The sequence below is a fragment of the Heterocephalus glaber genome, unplaced genomic scaffold (genome assembly GCF_053883595.1).
Source record: "Heterocephalus glaber isolate CG9 unplaced genomic scaffold, H.glaber_assembly_v1.0 deba00001579, whole genome shotgun sequence".
NCBI lineage: Eukaryota > Metazoa > Chordata > Mammalia > Rodentia > Bathyergidae > Heterocephalus > Heterocephalus glaber.
In genome coordinates this window covers 3,545,214-3,566,766 of record NW_028258360.1, presented here as the reverse complement: position 1 = coordinate 3,566,766, position 21,553 = coordinate 3,545,214, and the positions used below count along the sequence as shown (strand labels likewise).

Below are 21,553 nucleotides of genomic sequence, written 5' to 3'. Positions count from 1 at the left end.
ACCAGACCCAAAGATCAATGGAGCCGATTAGAATGCAGAGACAACTGCAAACATTCTTAACTACCTTATCTTTGACAAAGGAGCCAAACACCTTTACTATCACTAGAGGAAAGATAGCCTCTTTAATATATGGTGCTGGAATAACTGCTTTCTACATGCTGAAGACTAAAACTAGACCCATATCTTTCACCATGCACTAAACCAAAGTCAAAATGGATCCAAGATCTAAATATTAAAAGAAAAACACTAAATCTACCGGAAGCTAAAATAGGTAGAATTCTTAGACATTGGTATAGGCAAAGACTTTATGAACAAAGCCCCAGTTGCACAGAAAATAATACAAAGTATTAACAACTGGGATCTCATCTTATTTAAAAAAGCTTTTGCAGAGCAAAAGAAACAATCAACAGAGAGAAGAGATTACCCACACTGAGGGAAAAAAAATTTTGCCAGCTGTTCCTCAAAGGACTAATATCTAGGATACATAAAGAACTCAAAATAATCAGACTACCCAGATTTAAAGACCAATTCAAAAATGGGCATCTGAGATGAATAGACACTTGTCAGATGAAGAAGTGAAAATGGCAAATAAATATACGAAAAAATGTTTAACATCACAGATCATTTGGAAAATGAAAACTAAGACAATGCTGAGATATCATCTCACTCCAGAAAGAATGACTATTATGAAAAAAAACCAACAATAAATTCTAGCAGGGCTATGGGGTAAAGAAACCCTTCTCACTTTGGTGGGGGTCTAGATTCTTTCAACCAATATAGAAATCAGTGTGGAGATTCCTTATAAAACTAAAACTTGAAATTCCATTCAACCCAGCTATTCCCTTCCTCAGTATCTTCCCAAAAGAATTAACAGAAAAATCATACCACAGCAGTATATGCACACCCATGTTTATAGCAGCACAGTTTGTAATAGTTAAATCTTGTAAACAACCCAAATGCCCATCAAGTAATGAATGGATAAAGAAGATGTGTGTGTTTTTTATACAATGGAGTACTACACTGCCATAAAGAAGAATAAGCTGGGGACATTTCTAACTAAATGGATGTACTTTGAGACCATACTCTCAAGTGAAATAAATTTGACATACATGTTCAAATATCACATGGTTTCTCTGTTGTGAGAAACTGAAAATGCAAATAAGGACCAAAATGTAAAACAGATATTGGAAAATGTCCAAATAGGAAGGGGAACTAGGGAAGTGGGAGGCACAAAGGAAAGAAGGGACGAGAAAAAAAAGAATAAAAGGAACAAATGGAAGCAAATTTTTGTAAATAAAGAGGGGAAGAGGGGTTGAATGGAGGGGAGGGGAATGGGAAAAATAGAAGTAAGATACATCATAAAAGGTACAGATTCCCTACATTAGATGTTATCATTATTTATATGTACAGTGTACCAAACCAGGGCTGCACCATAGATACTTCCCAGCACAATCCTTAGGCTGTTTCTTCTTTCGTAAGAATTTTGGAGGCCATTTATTGAAGATAACAGTCACAAAATGTAAGAAAACTGAGTCCTGGAGATGATACCTGATGCTTATCAGAAATACCCACAGGAAATTTATAAATTCTATAAGTAAACTTTTGTTTTGACCACCAACAACAAAAAAAAAGAACAGAAGAACATTTGTCACTGGCTCAATCCACCAGAAGTTTCCCTGGCTTGTCACATGTCTCCTGTCTCTTTTGGTATGAAGTGGCACGGTTTTATTGGCTTACATTTTATTAACCTAGAAACACTAAAATTTAAAGAGCTTCGCATTCTCAGGGACCCAACGTTACTCAAGATTAAGGGCTTGAAAGAATTCCCAGGGACCAGAAATAAGCGTGTAGAAGTCCCAAGAGATATGCTTGTTTCTACTTTCTCAGGGTCTATCTCCTTACCTCAACAGCCCCTCATTTTCTCTTCTCCCTGTTTTTTTCCCATAATTCGGTGTGTGTGTTTCTTTCCACCAATTTGAGTAAACAATCTATTCAGTAGCAGAGTCTTTGTTCCAATACCAAGGGGTTCCAACATGTTGGTACCAAACATAACAGCATTAAACTGTTTCAGTCTGACTTTGACAAGTCAGTATATGGACTAATAGGAAGAATATTATTCCAATTCTGACAAAGTACAGGTGCTATGATTTATGTAGTGGTGCCTCTGCCTATTAATGGAACCATATTTACTTGTATGGTAATTGTGTAATATTTACAAATTTCCAATAATGTGCTGGTAAATGTTTAACAACTGCCTGTAGGTGGACAGGATTTGGAAGAGAACAGAACATCCCAAGTTGATTAGCCAATTTCCATAGAGTAAATATTTCCACCATGTCCAGTTTCAAAGTACACAGGGAAACATTGCTGTACACAAACTTGGGAGAGATACACACAGCACACCATTAGGTAGTGTTCCTATCATAAGGAACCAAGATGAAGTATCTCAGAAACAGACCATGAGGATTCCAAGTTCAAGCCAGCCTGGGCAACTTAGTAAGACCCTGTCTCAAATAAAAGATAAAAACGTTAAAAAAGGCAAGGCTGGGGGTGTAGCTCAGTGTGAAAACCCTGGATTCAACCTCCCTTATCACAAAAAAGCATAGGTCCTAGTAAAATGTTTTTAAATAATTAAGAAGTGATGCATTTTGAGTATTTTTTAACCTTTTTAAAATATCATTTATTTATTCATAAGCATATATCATCTAATATTTTTAACCATGTCTGTGTTTGACAATCAACTCACAAAATTTCTGAAAATGTTGGCTGTCAAGCTGGTAACAGCTGGCTTCAGCACACCTCCGTGACTATGCTGCCTGCTCACATGGGCCCAGGGTTGTGACCAAGTTCCCCTTCTCGCTGTTGGCCAGAGAGCTCCGGGCCAAGCCTCCACCACTAACCAGCGCAGACCCAGCTGAGATCATCCCCGATCATACAGAGCAGAGACAGAGGTCAGCAGGACTGCATGACTATCTTGTAAGGCACCTGCTGTGGGTCTCTCTCTCTCTCACTCTCCTCCAGTGAGTGGGGCATTCTTTAAAGGCTGAGACCCATTGTTCATCTGTAATAATAATGCTTGGCATCACAACAGTACCAAAAACATGCGCATTATAGTTAAATCAGCACACCACAGGAAAACAACCTGGAATGCACATTCTGAGTGTTTGGGCTCAGCAATGACCTGATGTGAATTACAAATTATGGTTCAACCATCATGAAAACTATTTGGGGTAGTTTGCAGTAGCACACAGTGCAGGCAGAGCTCCAGGTGTTGGTCTTCTGGTGCCTTCCTCAAAGTGCTTCGTGACCTGTAGAGCACATGATTCTCCAAAAACCAAGGTCACCTGTTTGTGCATTTGGATGTAGACCATTTCTGTGACGTACTACATGTATGTGTGTGTGCACACATGCACATGTATGTGTAAAGAACAGTGCCGAAATCTCTCAATCCAACCAAAGAAATGGTACCAGGAGAATTCAGAGAGGAGAATCAAGAAGTCTCAGAGACATTTTCATCTCAAAGTAAGTGTGCCGACACCCACGGCTGCCTCTCCCCCGGCGAAAACCTGTTCAGCAGACGCTGATACACCATGACCCTTAAAAGGCAGGCTCACAGCGCAGTTTCTTTTTAACTTCAGTGAGAGAAACGCAACACTAAATATTCCAAACTGTTGGGCTGAATTTGTCAAAGAGACAAAAGAAACAGCAGGCGCGTTAGAGGTGCGGACATCTAAACACAACAGACGGTAAGAAACCTGTCTCCTAGGGGAAAATCTTGAAAAATAATCATTGTACAATAAATATTATTAAGTGGGAGAAGCAAACACAGCAAAGTACAGGTGGAAAATATATTTTAGGCTGTAAGCAGGCTAGAAAAACAAGACAAATAAGGAACTGCAGAAGACTTCAGAATATAATTAGAATAGCAATAAGAAGCAACTGCCACCTGAGAGAAACCATACAGACAGTATAGACTGAGAACATATTCAGGGTATGTAATGTATGGAGTTAGATGAGCAAGAGAGAATTTTTCAGATTTGACCCTCATTCTACTGTTCCTATTTAATTCCAATGGAAATCAAAGTTATGTATGTAGAGGAACAGCAGGCTTAAGAAGATTCAGCAATGAGTAGATATTCATTCTCTACTCAAGATAACAAATGGAATCAAGATTCTCTCTGGTCCTTGAGCCCCAGGGCTCTCTCCATTGCTCTATGTGATCATGCCCTGCACTTGGAGAAACCCAGCTGCAAGTGAGGATATGAAGCATGATAATTGTTTAGGGCACCACCCACAAGGCACAAGGATGTTGTAAGGTAAAACCACAGGGCCCCAGCAGCGAAAACTTCCCACACATTCTGTGCTTAGCAGGGGCAAAAGGTGGCCTCCCAGTTGAGCCTTGAAGTTTTTCCTGACTCAGGTAAGGCGAGTTCCCAGAGGAGACCTGGTGTGACCAGTAGGAGGGATGGGACAGCTGATCAAAGGGGCAGCTCTGCAAAGCAATCCATGAAAATATCCCCAAAGTCCTTCAGGGTGTGTATGGACCAGTGGTTCCCAAGTAGCTGGGTGTTTATCCTGCAGGGGATGTTTGTCAATGTCTGGAGACACGTTTGATTGTCACTGGTGTTACTGACATCTCATGAGCAGAGACAGGGTGCTACTAAGCACGCTCCAGTACACAGGAGAGCCCACCACAGAGAAGAACCCAGCCCCCAACATCACTAAGGCACAGATGGGGTAATCATGGTGTATACTAAGCAATGAAAACAAGGTGGAAGGTTGAAGGGAACACAGCTGTGGCATAGGAGTTGATGCCAAGTATCTAGGGATGAAGAAGAAGAGTAAACCAGATCATTAGCAGAGAATGAGAATGTAGTATGGGCAGGTGTGCCACAAGAGAAAAGAGACCAAGTGGTGGGAAGAGGATGAATCCAAAGGCATACTGTATCCACAGCCCTATTAGCTAGAGGAGGCTATAAAGGATCTTTGCGATTTCATGTGAAGTAAGAGAGGCAAACAGTGTGGAGTGAGAGAGTTGGTCCTAAACCATGTGTAGGTCACCTGGGAGGAGCTGCCAGGGAGAAGGGACAAGCTGTTTGAATAGAAACTCCTGAGCTGATGCCTGGCTTCAAGGAAGGAAGGCTCATGGTCCCTCTGTCAACCAGGAACACGCACAGAATCCTTAGATCGCTGGTGGATGGCTTCTCCAAATCAAACTATTAGCATGTTTGGAGGAACAGTTTCTTCTACCAAAGGGGGAAGAAAGAAGGAAGCTTTGGAAAAAGTAGGACTTCCATTGACTATATGGATTCACCTGGATAAACAACAAAAATTATAATCTTAAGAAGTGTGTGCACCGTTTTAATAAGGAAAAAATTCAAATAATGAAAAAAGACAAAAATAAAAAATCTTGGTATTCTTAAAAGTTAAATGTAGTTCTAATTAAAATACCAATGTGAATCTATTTGGAAGAAGATATGTTGATTCTACATGCTGCATGGAAAAATAAATAAAATAAAATAAAATAAGGGCATCCAGAAAACTTCTGAGAAATAATAATGATACAAACCCTTATAGACATAAAAATATACTCTGAAGTTTCAATGATCAAGTGTTCTGCTAGTACATAATCAGAGAGGTCAATGGAATACAATAGGAGTTTCTAAAACAGACACAAGTGTGCATAGAAATGTGCTGCATTCTGAAGATGTCATTTTAAATTAGCAGGGCAAATGGACTACGACAGGATTCCTACCAAGGAAGAAGAATAAAGGTGAATTCCTACCTAATACTTAGCACTACAATAAAATCAGATGGTGAATGAGCCTACTCTATGCTAGGTAAGTCCTCTATCACTAAACTACATCCCCAGCCCCCAGTTTTTGTTTTTTTGTTTGTTTGCTTGCTTGCCTGTGGGGGGTTTTGGTTTGGTTTGGTGTTTGGTGGAGGAAATCTTTAAGTACTAAATATAAAACACTTAAAAGAACTAAAAAAAAAAAAAAACAGAAAACACAGAAAATCAAATTGTAGTGTCAATATCCTGAGTATTGTATTTCTTCTTAGGATTCCTTCCAGGATTTCTTCTTAGATTCTTGATTTAAATATGGAAAATTTTGGCCTCCTGTTTTGCTCTCTGAGACCCTGGGACAGGAAGTTTCAACAAACTCTTACAGTTGTGTCTGGGACAACTGACCACATCAGATCCGAATGGTTCCCTGGTGCTGGTTACATTCTGTATCATGTTGATGTGTTTTTACAGAGCCAAACCCTAGGGCAAATTTAACAAATCCCAAAGACTGCAGTACTTAGTCCAAATCTACTGAATTATACTAGTGGGTTTTCTTTTTATGATGCCTAGACAGTCTCTCTGAAACTCTCTATATGTCTATGCTTTTTTTAAAAACAAATTCGTGTTCACTGATCCATGAATGCTGTGATACCGTTATAAATCCTTACAAAGCCAGGCATGCTTAGAAAGATTTTATTTTGGTTGCTCCTTATATTCTCATCTACTTTGGTGTAAAACAAAGCCTCTACACAAATTTCAAAGGGTTGCAAAGTTAAAATGACTTCGATGGCAAACTGTCAACAATTGTGCATGATGAGTTGAGAAATGTTCTTGAAAATTGCTCTCTTTATCAAAAATAACATTGAGTTATTCTGAGTCCATGCAAATATTCTTGCAATGCAGTCTCTGAGATTCAGAGTTTTTCACATTGCTATCTAGAACAATTTTAAAATATAATTAGAAATGATGCTTCTATAAGTGAATTAAAAATTCAGGGACTTATTTGGGTCAGAACAAATGTAGACTGTTATCATCTTTCATAACCTGCTTCTCTTAGTGTTTATTTAGATAAAATTACCAGAAAATGCCATCTTAAGGTACTCTAAGAAGTTCATAGATTCTCTAAAAATTTACACAAAATTTAATAAAATAAAATCCCCATTGCTTCATGAAAGTTTACATGTATCATTTTTATTTTTCCATATAGTCCTTTTCAATAATTCAAATAGTTACTCATTTTAGAAAATTTCTTAGTTTTCATCTAACGTTCATGAATGTCACTTCTTATAATCATTGATCTTAGTTTTCTTTAGGAAGTGAGTTCTAAGAAACATACACAGCTATGCCTTAGTACAGAGTTCATACTTCATATGACCAGAAAAAGCACATGAAAATGTTAGTTTGTTGCAATCTCAAAGGGTCTGACTTTAAACAAGGGAAAAATGATATCTAACTTGGGATAATCTACAAAATACATTAAATAAATTTGAGTATCACCTATTTAATATTCTACTGCTAATTTACATATGATCCAAGAAACTGACCTTGACAAATAAGCATCCTAAAACCACTTTAAATCTACCTTTCACTTTATATAGAATTATTATCATATCAATTAAATATTAACAGTCACACAAATAAGTTCATGTGAAAATAACTTAGAGGAAATCAACACCAGCATTTGTACTAACCAAGAATGTGATAGGAAAGGATTCAAATATTTTCTAGACATTCCTGAAGATCAATAAAATATTGAAGATGTAAAATAATTTTTATTTAATACTGATCTGAATGTCTTGATTTTCTAAAGAGCAAAGGGCAAACGAGTGAAGGAGGAGAAAGCAGACCTTCCAGAAATCCCCACCATACAGCGTTTCCTGATGCCGCCTTGGGGTTTAGCGTTTCACACCTGTGAGCTCATTTGATCCCCAGAGTACCCCGCAGGACAGAGCGTACACACCTGACCCTAAGCATATGGTGTCAGCATTAGCAACTCCTAGTAAATACAACTTGGTTTCCCTCCAGCCCACTCACCCCATCCTGTGTCAGACCTTTTTAACATCCCTTAATGTTCCACAGGCCTGTAGGAAGCTTGTTTAATTTTATTTATGTTAGCATTATCCAAATTAATTTGACTATGAAACCCTTTCATTTTCCTACAAATAGATGACTAGGGAATATTACAGTGCACCAGCCTTTCTGGTGAAGGATTAAAATGAATATATTATTGGAAAAGACAAACTATACACATTGTTCCAGACATTCAAGATAAGCTCACCTGAGCAGTCTTAGATGTGAGTGTGCTGCTACCTTTCACCTCTGTGACAGTCCAAGATGTCCCCCAAAAGCCATGGTAGTGTGGTATGTCTTACTACGTCTTCTTTCTTCATAAATATTTGCCTTAAAGAGGGAAATGATTAGACTCAATCCCAAAGCAAAAGTAAGATTTACTGGAAGAGCTAGAAGATTTTGTTAGAATAATTAAGCTTTTCTGGGCACCTCAATTCTCAGAAACCCCCTGCTGACTGCCCAGTGTATCTCAGGACGTAGTCACTTGACTCAGTGACTCCTACTTTCTTCTTTAGTAATGTAACAAGGTGCCACTTTCTATAAGTATACAAAAGTGCAGAGCTGTTTATAAAGCGATTTGAGCTACCTGTGTAAACTGTATAGAAGAGGAATCCTGAAAATGTAAGATGCCTCTAATTGATTTCAGAAAAAATATGTTTTTATTTTTAAAAAGGAGGAACAGTGAAATGTGCAACTTAGTAAATCCGAACACATTATATGAAATGACAGGAAGAACTTGCAGACTTTGACTACAAGTTTACTGAAGTATGACACTGTTACCATAATTTCCATGTGTATGCATGAAATATATACCTAATTTTGGCTTGTCAAAGTGAATATAAGAAAGTCAATGGCAATTTAAATTAGGATAATCTTCTATTTTCTTGTTATCACATTGTCACTAAAAGGTCAGAAGACTAAGCAGGAATATGTCACAGAATTTCTACTCTAATATCACAGAGTTGTCTACTTGCAGAGAGTTTTTCCTCTGCATTATTCTGTGCTAAATACTGTGTTAAAATGTAACTCTGAAAATTTCAAATCAAAGTTTTCTATCACAACAAAGGAAGCACTGACAGCTCTCCAAATATCTACTGATTTGGCAGAATGGAAAACATGTCTCTGTACAAATTAATTCAGTCTGTCCAATACTTCATGTATCAGTCACTTTCGTGATGCTGGGACAAAATACCCAACACCCACAATTTAAAGGAGGAGTGGTTTATTTTAGCTCACAGTTTCAGAGGGTTCAGTCCATAATTGGTTGCCTACCAGGCAAAAATAATATGGTAGAGGAGCATAATGGAGGAAAGCAGCTCAGTCCGTAGCAGCCAGGAAGTAGAGAGAGAAGGAAGAGCTAGGGACAAGAACGCATCCTGCCAGGTCACACAGCCAGGGGCCCACCTCCTTCAACCGGGCTTCATCTCCTAACAGCTCATTCAGCTGGGAACTCCATGGATTAATCTACTGATGAGTACATCACCCCCATAATTCAATCACTTTCCAAAAGCCCCACCTCTGAACATACGAGATTTTGGGGGTAGGGGAATATTTATATCTAAATCATGCTTTGATGCATAGATAACTTCTTAAACATCAGTTATGGGCCGAGTATGTGCTGAAGACACTGCAGAACACTTGCATGTGCACACATCTATCTTACACGGTCCCTGCCTCACAAGACTTGCAATTCAATTATAAATTAAGACAATAAGAATGAAGTGGCTGGATACAGCACCACAGCATAGATCCAGACTACTCATGAGAAAGGCAGTAGAGAGCCTCATGAGTCCTGAAATGCCAGTCTCTGTCTGCAATACTCTCCATGTGCTCCTGACTTGCAGGAGTCTGTCCTCTATACCAGCTAAGTGACTTTCAGAAGTGAATCAGGAAGAGCAGAAATTATGGATACTACCTTTATGGCTGTTTGAGTCTTCTTAAAAGCAACTGCAAAATAGTATGACAGAGCTTGTAATACAAATTCAGAAAGGAAGGAAATGGACTACTATGTATTCACAAAAAACATTATTGGGCACCTACTATGCACCAGACAACAGTCCTTAGCATTGGAGATGTAACGGTGAATAAAAGAAGCAAGGACAGGGCCAAGAATTAAGCTCGAAGGCACCATGCCTCCCTTGCAAGCACAAGGTCCTGAGTTCAGTCCCTGGTAGCAGACAAAAAAAAAAAGATGAAGAAGAAGCAATGACTATCCCCTCATGAAGTTATCATTCTAGCGGGAGGAGACAAAGTCAACAGCAAATATTTATCAATTTGTGCTCTAGTGGGAAGGACAGAGACTAAGCTGGGAATAGGTATTGGCTGGTATTTACATGGAATACTCAGGACAGACTTCTGTGACCCTTTGAGTAGAGAACTACATAAGCCACAGAGAAGAGCGTAACAAGCAAAGGGGAAAAGGCACGCAAAATCTCTGAGGCAGCAGTGATGCTAGCAACTTGGAGGAACAGATGGGAAATGCAGTTGAAGGGCTGTGACTGTGGGGTGGCCATTGGGGGTTGGCTGGGACAGATCTTAATTAAAGCTGAGTTCTAAGTGTCATAGTATCGGACGTGAAAGATGACTGATATTTGCCTAACCTGAGAGGAAGGAAATGCATTTGACACTGGTGTTGATATGTCAGCTGCTTCGTTTTTCAGCATCTCCAGTGCTCCTGCGAACACTCAGAGGAAGAGCAGAGCTTCTACTCAGACTTCTCTTCAAAATAAATCCACCATTCCTAACCATTTCCTCCTGCCTGATCCTGATGGATCAATCCACCTGACCAGTCCCCTGGCTGTCTAGCTGTCTCCACTTTTTTCTGGAAACCTCTTCAAAAGTTAGAAAGTATGATCAAACAAGTCACATATAACACCATGGGAAAAGAAAACTTCTGAACGACTATTTAAGTGTCTGAATTTTTTTTAAATTAATATAAGTCCACAATGACTTCAGTCTGCTACCAGCTTAAAGTAACAGCTTAAGAATGCAAACAGGTAAATTTTCAGACGCCTGTCTGATGAAGGCATTCAAGCATGGATTAGAAAAGAGCTGAGAACTAATCGGGCAAGCTGATCTCATTCTAAACACACTTTAATTTATGAAGTGTTAACAGCATGGGAATTAACCCATGGAATAGCAGCTCATTTTATATTAAGCGAAAAAGATCAAAATACGCTACTTTCATTATAAAAGAAATATGGAGCATGTCATGCCAAAAGGCAACAAGATACTGAGAAGATTGGATTTTATAAGGACAGCATGCCTCCTAAGTGGTCCAGTCCCTTTGAAGTTCAAGATCCTGAATCAAGAGCCAAACTTTAAAACTGGTTTCTTCAGCCTTAATAAGAATGCGTAGGCAACTAAAGCTGTTTCTCTTCTTCAATTTCCTCAACTGCTCAGGGAGGAAAATTCTACCTCTCTATTTCCCAAGGGGTGTCTTTTGCAGTAGTTCATTTCTTCCAACTGCTACTATTATGTTCTTTTCTACTGTGTGTCTATAGACCTCAAAACAATCACTTGCAAATTCTAAGACACACAAAAAAATCAATGCATTTCCTTTATTGGAAATCTCCAAAAAGATGATTGGGGGAAAGTCCAATATTCTGAATATAATTTTTTGAGGTCTAGGATTCATCGTGCAGTTTTCTGTTGAATTTATATAAATAACAATAAGAAACAAAGCAAATCCAATCATTTATTGGGTCTTGCTCTCTTCTTTAAAGCCCTTCCTAATCAGCTATATAAAAGTGATGTATCCCTACTTTGAAATTCTCTAGCAGTGATAATCTGTATTATTCATATATCCATTTACTTTATACTGCTTTTTGATAGCACTTCTATATTTGCATTTAAGCGTTATTTTAATATTTTATTATTACATTTTCAGTATTTGGAATTTAGCCCGATTTTTCAGCCTTTTTAAGAGACAAATGTAGAACTAAATATCTATTCACACCTCGCCCACACCAGGGCACCTGGCCTGGTGCTCAGAATATTTCAAACCCTACTGACAATACTTGGATTACATTTTCTTAATATCAGATAGATACCTGGAAAAAGTAAACAGTTGCCCACTATCAGATACATGTACTGATCTCCAAGCAGCTAAGTCTCCCAGAAATAATTACTCAACCTGAGTCAGTCAATTTAGAAAGACAATCACAATCTTCACACAACTGACAATACAAGAGTTGTGATTGAGAAGCAGAATTGTGCAGAAAGAAATTGTCCTCTGACCTCCAAGAAACTTGATGTGAATCTCTGGTTCACGGCATTTTGCTTTTGAGATTCTGTGTAAGTCACAAAAGCACTCTGTAGCTCCAGTTCCCCATCATTGTAAAGAAAATTACAGCATCTTCTTTAAAAATTGTTAAGAAAACTGAAAGATGCATTTGAAACATCTGGTACAAGGCAGATACTCTAGAAGCTGCTCACCATAGGACCCTGGCTAGACGGTAGCAGGTAGCATCTGACAGTAGTCAGATGGTTTAAGGACAGGAAAATCATGTAGCTGAGAGTATATGTTTATTTCGTTTTTATTTTTTTAAAAAGTCAGAGCTTTTAGCACAACTGTATTAGACAAACAAGCTCTGTCTCATGCATTTTTGTTGGCTAGCTTTTCTTGTAAACTCATCTTACTCTCTTACATTGATTTTACTCTTATGCAGAATAATGTTTATTATACATATTTTCCTTATCATATTGAATTTATACAGCTGAAAAGTTTTTATAAAGTTGGGTAAATACACGAGCAAGGTAAATAAACTGAATGTTCAACATTGACTAATTTCCTGAAGGATTCCCCAATTCAATGATTGCATTTTAATTCTATACACAGGAGTAGAAAAGAAGATAAGAGCAAAAGTCAATTTAATATCATTTTCACTTTTCAGTTGATTATTGTGCTATTAAACAGAAAACTTAGTTCTAGCAGTGGTTTATGAAGGAAAATATTTCTGAGTATGGCATGGAATCTTTCCAGACTACTGTTACTATATAGGGGAAAGAACTGTGGAGAACTAGAAAATGGTTATAAAGCTTTTCTCTAATGCTCTCTTTTGCACGTCTTTCATCAGTGTTATGATTTTCTGATTTCACTAAGTTTCACAGAAAACCAAGGACTCCTGAAAAAGCTGAGATTTTTTTCATTAGTTCTATCACTTTAAAATGACTTCTCTTCACAGCTTGGATCACACGATTTTGTTCACCCTGGGGTATCCTCAGTCCTAAAGGATGAAACTTTGACCTAACCTTCTTACTTCCCAGAAGATATCCCTCTGCAGCTGGTCTACAAGTTGATGTTTTTAAAGCGCCCACCCCAAACACATTAACTGCTGAAATTGCAATGAGTCATTTCTTTATGACTTTTTCAGGAAAATGCTGATCCTAACAGATTTGCTTTCAAAAAAACCTGGTTATGATTTCCGTAACTTTTCAAGGGTAAAATGCTAAATGATCAGAAATATTAGATAGTGTAAATGACCAAGTGAATGTACAGAAAATGTTATCAGCTGTAAAAGTCATCAACTGGAAACGTTTCACAATTAATTCTTGCCTTTCCCCAGCTACACACTTATCTGGATCAGCTCCTTCAGTGAATCCGATTCTTCTTTGCTTAAAGAAGTAATGATAGGATGAGTAAATAGGCAGAGAACAGAGGATGCTTAGGACATGAAACTACTCTGCATGATACCGCAGTGGTGGATACCTGTCATTATGCATCTGTCCAGATCCTCAGAAGGCACAACACCAGGACTGCGCTCTAACCTAAGATATGAAGTTTGGGTGATGATGATGGATCAGTGTAGGTTCATCAGCTGTCACAAATGGCATTGATTCTGTTCACAAGTAGGGTTGGGGGCATAAGGGCTGTTTATGTACCTTCCTCTTCATTTTATGTGAACCTAAACTACTCAAAAGTAAAACTTTTTAAAAATGCAATCACAGTGTTATTTAAAAGAAGGAATGATTGACATGATACAGGGAGAGCTGTCCTATGACCTCTATCGATAAGGCATCAGCAGCTACTGTGGTCTTACCAGCATTTCTAGTCCTTTTGTACATGGTGCACACACTTTGTAAACTTCTGTATTGCCATATAATTATGTTTTGTGTGCAACCTGTAGGCTAAAATATAAAGGTCTTTAATAGAATTTTGATATAAACTCAGTAGCTACTTTACTTCTCCAACACAGTAACTTTATCAAAAAAGCGTTGCATCTTCAAGGTTTATTTATTCATTTAATTTGATAATTGTCAACATGCACTAGAACCATGGGATTTTTTTATGTACATGTACATTTGAGATTCATACTGAATCCTATTTGTTTATATGCCAAATTCATTACAGATGGTAATGATCTAGTTTCCATTCACTTAGATATCTTATTTCTTTCTTTTTTTTATCTTTAGTCTATTTTCTACATAGTGCATCCCCTTCTAGAGAGTGACCAGGAGAAGGAAAAATGAGATCCAAATAATCATAATCTAGTGTTTTCTTACATAATGAGTATGCTTCCTTATAAAGAAGGTAACATTGAACTTCCTAAAGAGGAATTTGGTAATTATCAATGGGATTCTATTACTAATTCTAATTCTTACTCATTTGCTTACTATTTGATGTTGTAGAATGAATGCTATGTTTTCTCTGCCCAAATTTCATATGTTGAAAAGCTAACCCCCAGTGGGTTGGTACTGAGAAGTGTGGTCTTTGGGAACTGATGAGTTCGTGAGAGTCCTTAGTTCGTGAGGTTAAGACCCTCATGAACGAGATTAGTGCCGTATAAAGGAGATACCTGAGAGTTCTCTAGGCCTCTCCCTACCATGTGAGGTTGCAAAGATGAGCCAGTGATCACCAAGGAACTGGGAAACAGGCCCCTCGTTACCCAGCAGATATGAAGAGCCACTGATCTTGGACTTCCCCGCCTCTGTAAGTGTATGAAATGCTTCTATTGTTTATAAAGTACTTAGCCTATGCTATTTTTTAAGCAGCCTGAATGAACTAAGACCTCGTTATAAATAAAATAATAACACCTCTATAGGATCGATTAATAATGGTTTCCTTATGAACATCCAGCCAATTACTCTGGTGTTTCCATTTTTCCTGCCCTGGATCTTCCCCCTTGCTTTGTTCTTCTCATTTTACTCTAGAGAGGATCTGGCAGGCTTAATGAATTATACTATGATATCCACTGGCTCATTTTTTAGTTTTACCTCTTGGATTCCATCTCCTGGTGTACCTGGAACTTCATTCCTCATGCTTCTTTTGATCCTGGAGCATTAAGAAATCCATTAGGTATCCATCTGAATAACAGTACATATACATAAAAGTGGCAAATCAGTTGAAACATGTGGGAATGGATACATGAATGTGAGAGAGAGACAGAGAGAAATGGAAAAGAGCAAGGTGCACAAAGGGACGAGAGAGACAGAGAAAGAAAGAGCAAGTGCTAGAACTCTGTTTCAAAGATGTGTGAAAACCAACCTTTCTGCATGTCTATTGCACTACCAAATTCTCATTCCAAAGCTATCAACTTGGGAGACCACTGTTGCTGATAACCAAAGAAAACAAATAACATACCTAGAAAGCCGTTGTTAGGGTTTGTATGTAGATGTCCCCGCATGGCCTCATGTGGATGAGGTGGAACTTTCTTTTTCAGAGGTAGCTGAATCTGGACTATGTGATGCTGGGGCTGGCGTGTGATTACTAAACCACTACACTTGAGCTATTAGTTTGGCACCGCCCTAATCCCGGTAGGCTGAATAAGATAAAAGGGGCAGAAAAATGCTGCTAAACTCCCTTGTTACCTTTGCTACTTTGTACAAGCCGTGTTGTTTCTCCCATGACTGTCTGCCATCCACTCTGCCTTGGAGCCAGCCGATCATGGACTGAAACCTCTGAAAATTGGGAGCCAAATAAGCCCCTTCCCTTCTAACTTTGGGAGTCGGATATTTTGTCTCAGCCATGAGAGAAAAGTAACTAACACAGCCTTTTATAGTCATAAATACATTTACATGTGTTACCACATTTTGTCATTGGAAACAATATTATATAATGAAGAAGAACATTCATTAACTAGTCAGTTCTGTGGGAAAGAAACTTTTCAGTAAGTGACTTTAAAAATTACCTTGAGAAGTGTTGCTAGTGACAGAGCCAAAAACATTAGAGATGTCAAGAACTTTGTTTAGCTGAAAATGTACAAAGCTACTGAGGATCCTGATAAACAATTCCACTTTAAATATTTTATCTGATTTTTTGAAACTGGCAAATAAAATAATTAAGTGAAAACATCAGTTAGAATTTTCAGAAAATCTTGTACAATTAGAAATAATTTCCTCTTTCTTAATATGTATAATGAAGAACTGACATTCATGAAGAGATGATAAGGCTGGCCTGGATGGTCTAAACTAGCTTCATTCACAACATGTGAACAGATTATTGATTCTTCCATTGTAGATTATTCTTTGAAGAAATGCCCCCTCCCCCCCAAAAAAAACTGGTTTCAGTGACATCTGCTGTAATCCCAGCACTGAGGGAAGCTGAGGGAGAAGGGTCCCACTTGGGTAACTTAATGAGACCTTGTCCCCAAATAAAACAATAACTCAGTGTGAAGGCTCTGGCTTCAATCCTCATCATCACAAGAAAAAAAGAGCAATAACAGAAATAGTTTACTCTTAATTTTATGCAGTTTTTAATATGTATGAGCATGCTATTTTAAAATATGACCTATATTTTTCCAGTTTCTATAATATTATTTATCACGGAGGGTGTTTACTACATGAAAATTTAAATTATGCTAAAGTACTTAAGAGAGTAGCAGATTTCAAGTATTAATGAACTAAATTAAAGGTCATAAGTTTGCCAACAGAAAGTGACTTTCATATATGTGATTAATAACAAAAGAGGCCATTTGGGACTGGAATTTTACTGACTTCTCTGTGTGAGATTATGATGTCTGTATCACAGAGATGATAGATATTCTTAACCAGAGGCACCAGAGTTCTCATTGGGTGCTCATTAAACTCCCACACCTTCGGATAACCTTGAGAGGTGCATCAGACACTAATGAGTATACATGTTCATTATGTAACTCTTATTAATGGTAATGGAATTTATATGCCTGCAGAAAAGATGGTATAGATAAACCATAAAAACAAGAGACATGGAAAATTCACTTCTTAATACTAAAATAAAAATACATATTTGTTGATTAGTTAAAATAAAACTGTGTCTATGAAGTCCACATATGGGGTGAAAATTAGTTGAGAGGAAGAACTTTCTGACATTTAAAAAATTCAAATGTTTGTCAGTAATGACAAGATAAAAATAAATATCAAGATTTTTGGACTAAGACTAATCTTTTTTGAACAATGCAATAATTTTGGATTCTCCAAGATATTACAGTCAAGCTCCTTAGTGTATTTTGTTAGCAAACAGTTGACAAATTAATTAAAATACTAATCCCCCCTCTGCCCTTTCTGTCTTGTTTATTGTTATTGTTGCTTTTCTTATTTAAAATATTCCCATCCTCAAAAATGCCTTGCTATGGGAGATAGACATCATATTGATCAAATTAAACCAGGAGTAATAAGAATCTGCCTGTTTACTTCCTTTGACATTGAATTAGTCACTAAATTCCTTTAATAAACTACTATCCAGAGTATTTTTCAAGTTAATTTGCACTTAAAATCTCCTAAGGCATCTAGTCAATCTACTCATGAATATTTCTGTGGTTCAAGAATATTTTTTTTCTTATTGCCTAAATTGTCCTGGTGTAATTAAATTTCATTTCTTCTTGAATCCTTTTTGGAGATGAGGAAAATAAGGTCACCAGCTTGGGACAGTAGAAACCTTTGATCTGATGAGATTCTCTATCTCCCAAAGAGTCACTTTTTCTCACACAGAGCTGTCATTCAGAGACTAGGTAATATAAAAAGCAGCCTATCCCAATTCTTAAGATATTCTTACTTATAATTAACTAAAATCTACTCTGTGGGCAATTCCTACCTAAAAGGTCTGTTTCTGAAAGTTCAATGGAATACATTTAATTCCTCTTCCAAAAAAACAGACCTCAGATGAGCAAAGACTTGTTTCTGTGCTGATGTCTCTTTTTGCCATTGAACACTAACAGTATGTTCACTCTCTGCTTATGTAAGACAGGGTTCACTGCCCACTGCCCTCTCTGGATAACATCAGAGAAGGGCTCTCCTGGCTCAGTAAGCCACCTGGAATTAGTCACGGTCTTCTAGTGTGGGTTTGGAAGTGCTGAGTACAGGGGGCTTATTATCCTCTGTGAACTGGACAGCATTCTTTTCTCTAGTAAGCCAGCCTAGGATTTCATTAGCTCCTTGTCAGCCTTGTCACCTGGGATAACCCTCCATACCCACGGATATATTACCAAGAGAGAACTGAGAGAAACTTTTAACAGACCATCTAATCTGACCCCTGATCTGATGATCAAATAGCAATGCTTTTATAGCAGGCTATCTGGAAGCTCATATAAATGGGTCGTTAAAAGCAGTGTCATTTTGGAAGCACTAAAAATAGGGAGGCAAAAAGAGGGCTCAAACTTTCCCTCATTCATTCCTGTAATTGTGATTCTGGATTTCTTACTGAGCTGCAACCATGACCAGAGATGAGGAACAGACCCCTGCATCTCAGTTCCCAAGCTTCTCAGCTAAGTGAGTCAGCAGGAAGAGACTGAGCCAGGACCGCCATGAAGGTGTATGACTGTTAGCGGAGAGCGGAGAAGAGGGAAACCGACCCAGCTAAGGCCAGACACAGGGTCAAGGAACTAGGGAGACATCCCATTCGGAGTTGGATCTGAGAAGAGAAGCAGAGGTCCTCTTGCCTCTCTTCTGTGCCTTGAGTGCTTGGTGCTAAAAAATGAGTGAATGAAAATTCTAAGTAATCAATTTTAAAGTTGGGTAGTTAATGAATTGATGGGTCCACTGATTTACAAATTAATGAGAATTAATAAGTATCTCAAGTGTGTGTCTGTCCAGAACAGGAAAGATTGATACTTTAGTAAAGATATAATAATTCAGTTAGTAAAGGTATAATAATTCAGTTGATCTACAACTTATACTTGTGGGTGGGAACAGGAAACGGGACTAGAGGAGTAGGTGAGGAAGAAAGAAATGTGCAGGAAGAGTGTCAGATGGTGAAGCCACTGCAGATGTCCAGCAAAAAAAAAAAAGCATGAAGGAAGGAGAGGTGGGACAGATTTGACAGGTACAAAGGAGCGCATAGGTGTCAGAAGCGAGGACGCAGATCATAGTCTCTTTCTTGTTTGCTTGCCCCAGGAAAAGACTGCATTTATCAGCCTTCAGAGCAGAGTTCATGAGCATCTGGAGGATAAAAGGCACTGGATCTATTTGTGTGCTAAAGAACAAAAATCAGCCAAGCAGCACTGAAAACACGGGTGGGTCAGGGTAATTAATGGGCCCCGGCTTCCTGCATTTATCTGTGCTTTGGAAAGGTCTACTATCTCACAGATTTGAATTATACATTGCAAATTTTATTTCCAAAGCATATGTTTTTCTAAAGATTCAGCTAAAATGAATTTTTTAAACTATGAATATCTTTTCCTTGGGTGTCTCTCTCATCTTCCAAGTTTCCTCTCAGCTACCTTTCAATGTTAATGTAACCTGTCCACAAATACTCTACTCTTTAGATACTTTCTAATCATGTTATATGGAGAAAAAAAAGCCAGGAGAGGTGCTCCTTCCTCTGAGCACCAAGTTTACCAGATTCTTCAAGGCTGGGCCTCTACTCTGCCTTCTCTTTTTAATCATGGATCATTCACAGTGTTTCTGCCTTGGAATCAGAAGACCATGGACTGAACCCTCTGAAAACCATGAGTCAAAAATCAACCTTTTCTCTTTTATGCTGGGGACGTCAGGCATTTGTCCCAGCAATGAAAAGCTGACCAACATCTCATCCCCATTTCGACAGTTAACATGCCAGGACCTTGACCAGTGCCCCATCTCTGTGCCCCTCCACAGCATGACTCCAATAAGGGTTGACTCTTCCACTGTCTTATCTCCCAGCTTCCCCAGAACTGATTCAATCAGATTTCACCTCCCTCCATAAATCCACCAAGTCGGGCCATCCAGAAGGTTCTCTTCCACAGCCCTGAGGATCAACTTTCCAAGGCAGCCACTCCCTCTTCCATGGATCACCTTCTGCTGCTGGTTTCTATGACAACACTCTCAGTTCCCAACTTGCCTTACTGACAGCCCTTTCTCAACTTTCCTTTGTTCCTTCTCCTCCTCTTCCTACAAACAACTCCATTTTGATATGGAATGTGAATCTCTAGCTTTCAAAATTGCAAAGCAGAGTGTGTGCTTTGCACCCCAGATCCTGGCTTGCTTAGGCTCCTCCATTTCAGAAAACAGTGACAGTACCCATCCTCACAGTTGCTCAGCCAGGAAGCTGGAGACTCATTCTGACTCCCGTCCTTTCCTTCACTCCCACATGTGGCCCATGAGCAAAGCCAGCCAAGGTGGCTTCTGAAGTTGCTGTGCACTCTACTTGCTTCTTCCCATCTCTGCTACTGCCATGCTGGTCCAGGAACCACCCCAACTTCTCTGGATGTCCCTAGACACCTGACACACGTCTCTGTTTCTAAGTTTACTTCCCTGCAGTTCAGAACGGTTTTCTTTTTAACCTTTTTCAAATTATGTCCATGTCTCCAGTGGTTACCACAGCTAACAGCCTCCCCTGTCTCCTTCCGTAAGGTGGAATCCCTGCCACCAGGTGCAAGCTGGGTCTCCATCATAATATCTCATTTCCTTCCTATCATTGTTTACCATGTGACATTACTCTTCTTGAATTAATTTTCACACTGTTATTTGTCTCCCTTCGCTAAAATATAAATTCAGTGAAACCATTTACCTCGTCTTTTTCAGTCCCTGTGGAAAATCTTCCCCGAGTGTGGAAGGATGAAGTGGTTATCAATGATAAACCAAAAACAACAGATACTGCCTCGCCAGGATCCTGGCATAACTGTTAAGTTAAAATAATGTAATGAATATAAAGTTTTTCTCCCTCAAATGTTTAAATTCTTGAAACCTGGAAGAGGTGTATGAAAACCTCTGACTTAATGTTGGCAACTTCGGCCTGGAGCTGGAAGGAACTTGTTTGGACATGCAATCGAAAAAAGGTGAGTAAAGGCTTTTTTTATGTGTGACTTGTCCTAATGAAATTAAATTATCCTTAGAAATTTTAAGTACTGTTGTATAGTGAGGGGTTTATATAGAACATTAGAAACGGTCTAATTTCATTTTTAAACTGGGAAAACAAACTGTGGAAATCACCCAAGTACAGTAAGCTCCCAACTTACAAACATTTGAGTTGTGAACTTTCACAGATAGAAAGAGACCTTGCATTACAAACATCTGTAGATACGGACAAATCATGGAAGTAGCTCACGTGTCTGCCGGACACTGTCATAGCTGTGCTGCTGTGCACTCACTGTACAGTGCGGATAGTGTACGGTGGTACAGTGCTCGGTCAGAGCCCAGACTGTCCGGACACAAGAGGAACAGCGATCTCCTGAAGGCCAGTTGTCATACCATACTGTACCACCACTTTAAGGTAGCTGTAAAAGTAAAAATAATTTGATTATATTTGTATTGTTGTGTGTGGGCTTGGTTTTATATGCTTTACAGTGTATACACATATCAAAG

General features: G+C 38.5%; 1 protein-coding gene across 12 annotated transcripts in view; it reads right to left on the bottom strand.

Moving 5' to 3' along the window:
• The window catches only part of LOC101726456 (uncharacterized), a 139,156-nt gene that overhangs the window by 21,334 nt on the left and 96,269 nt on the right, over nt 1-21,553 (bottom strand). For 8 of the 12 annotated variants that reach the window (XR_015443778.1, XR_015443782.1, XR_015443781.1 and 5 more), the window contains one exon: nt 8,067-21,465. The gene's annotated coding sequence lies outside the window, so the exon portion shown is untranslated. Of the gene's footprint in view, nt 1-1,902; nt 2,610-8,066; nt 21,466-21,553 lie in introns of those variants that run through there. The other 4 variants (XR_015443779.1, XR_015443776.1, XR_015443803.1 and 1 more) reach the window with 4 other exon arrangements.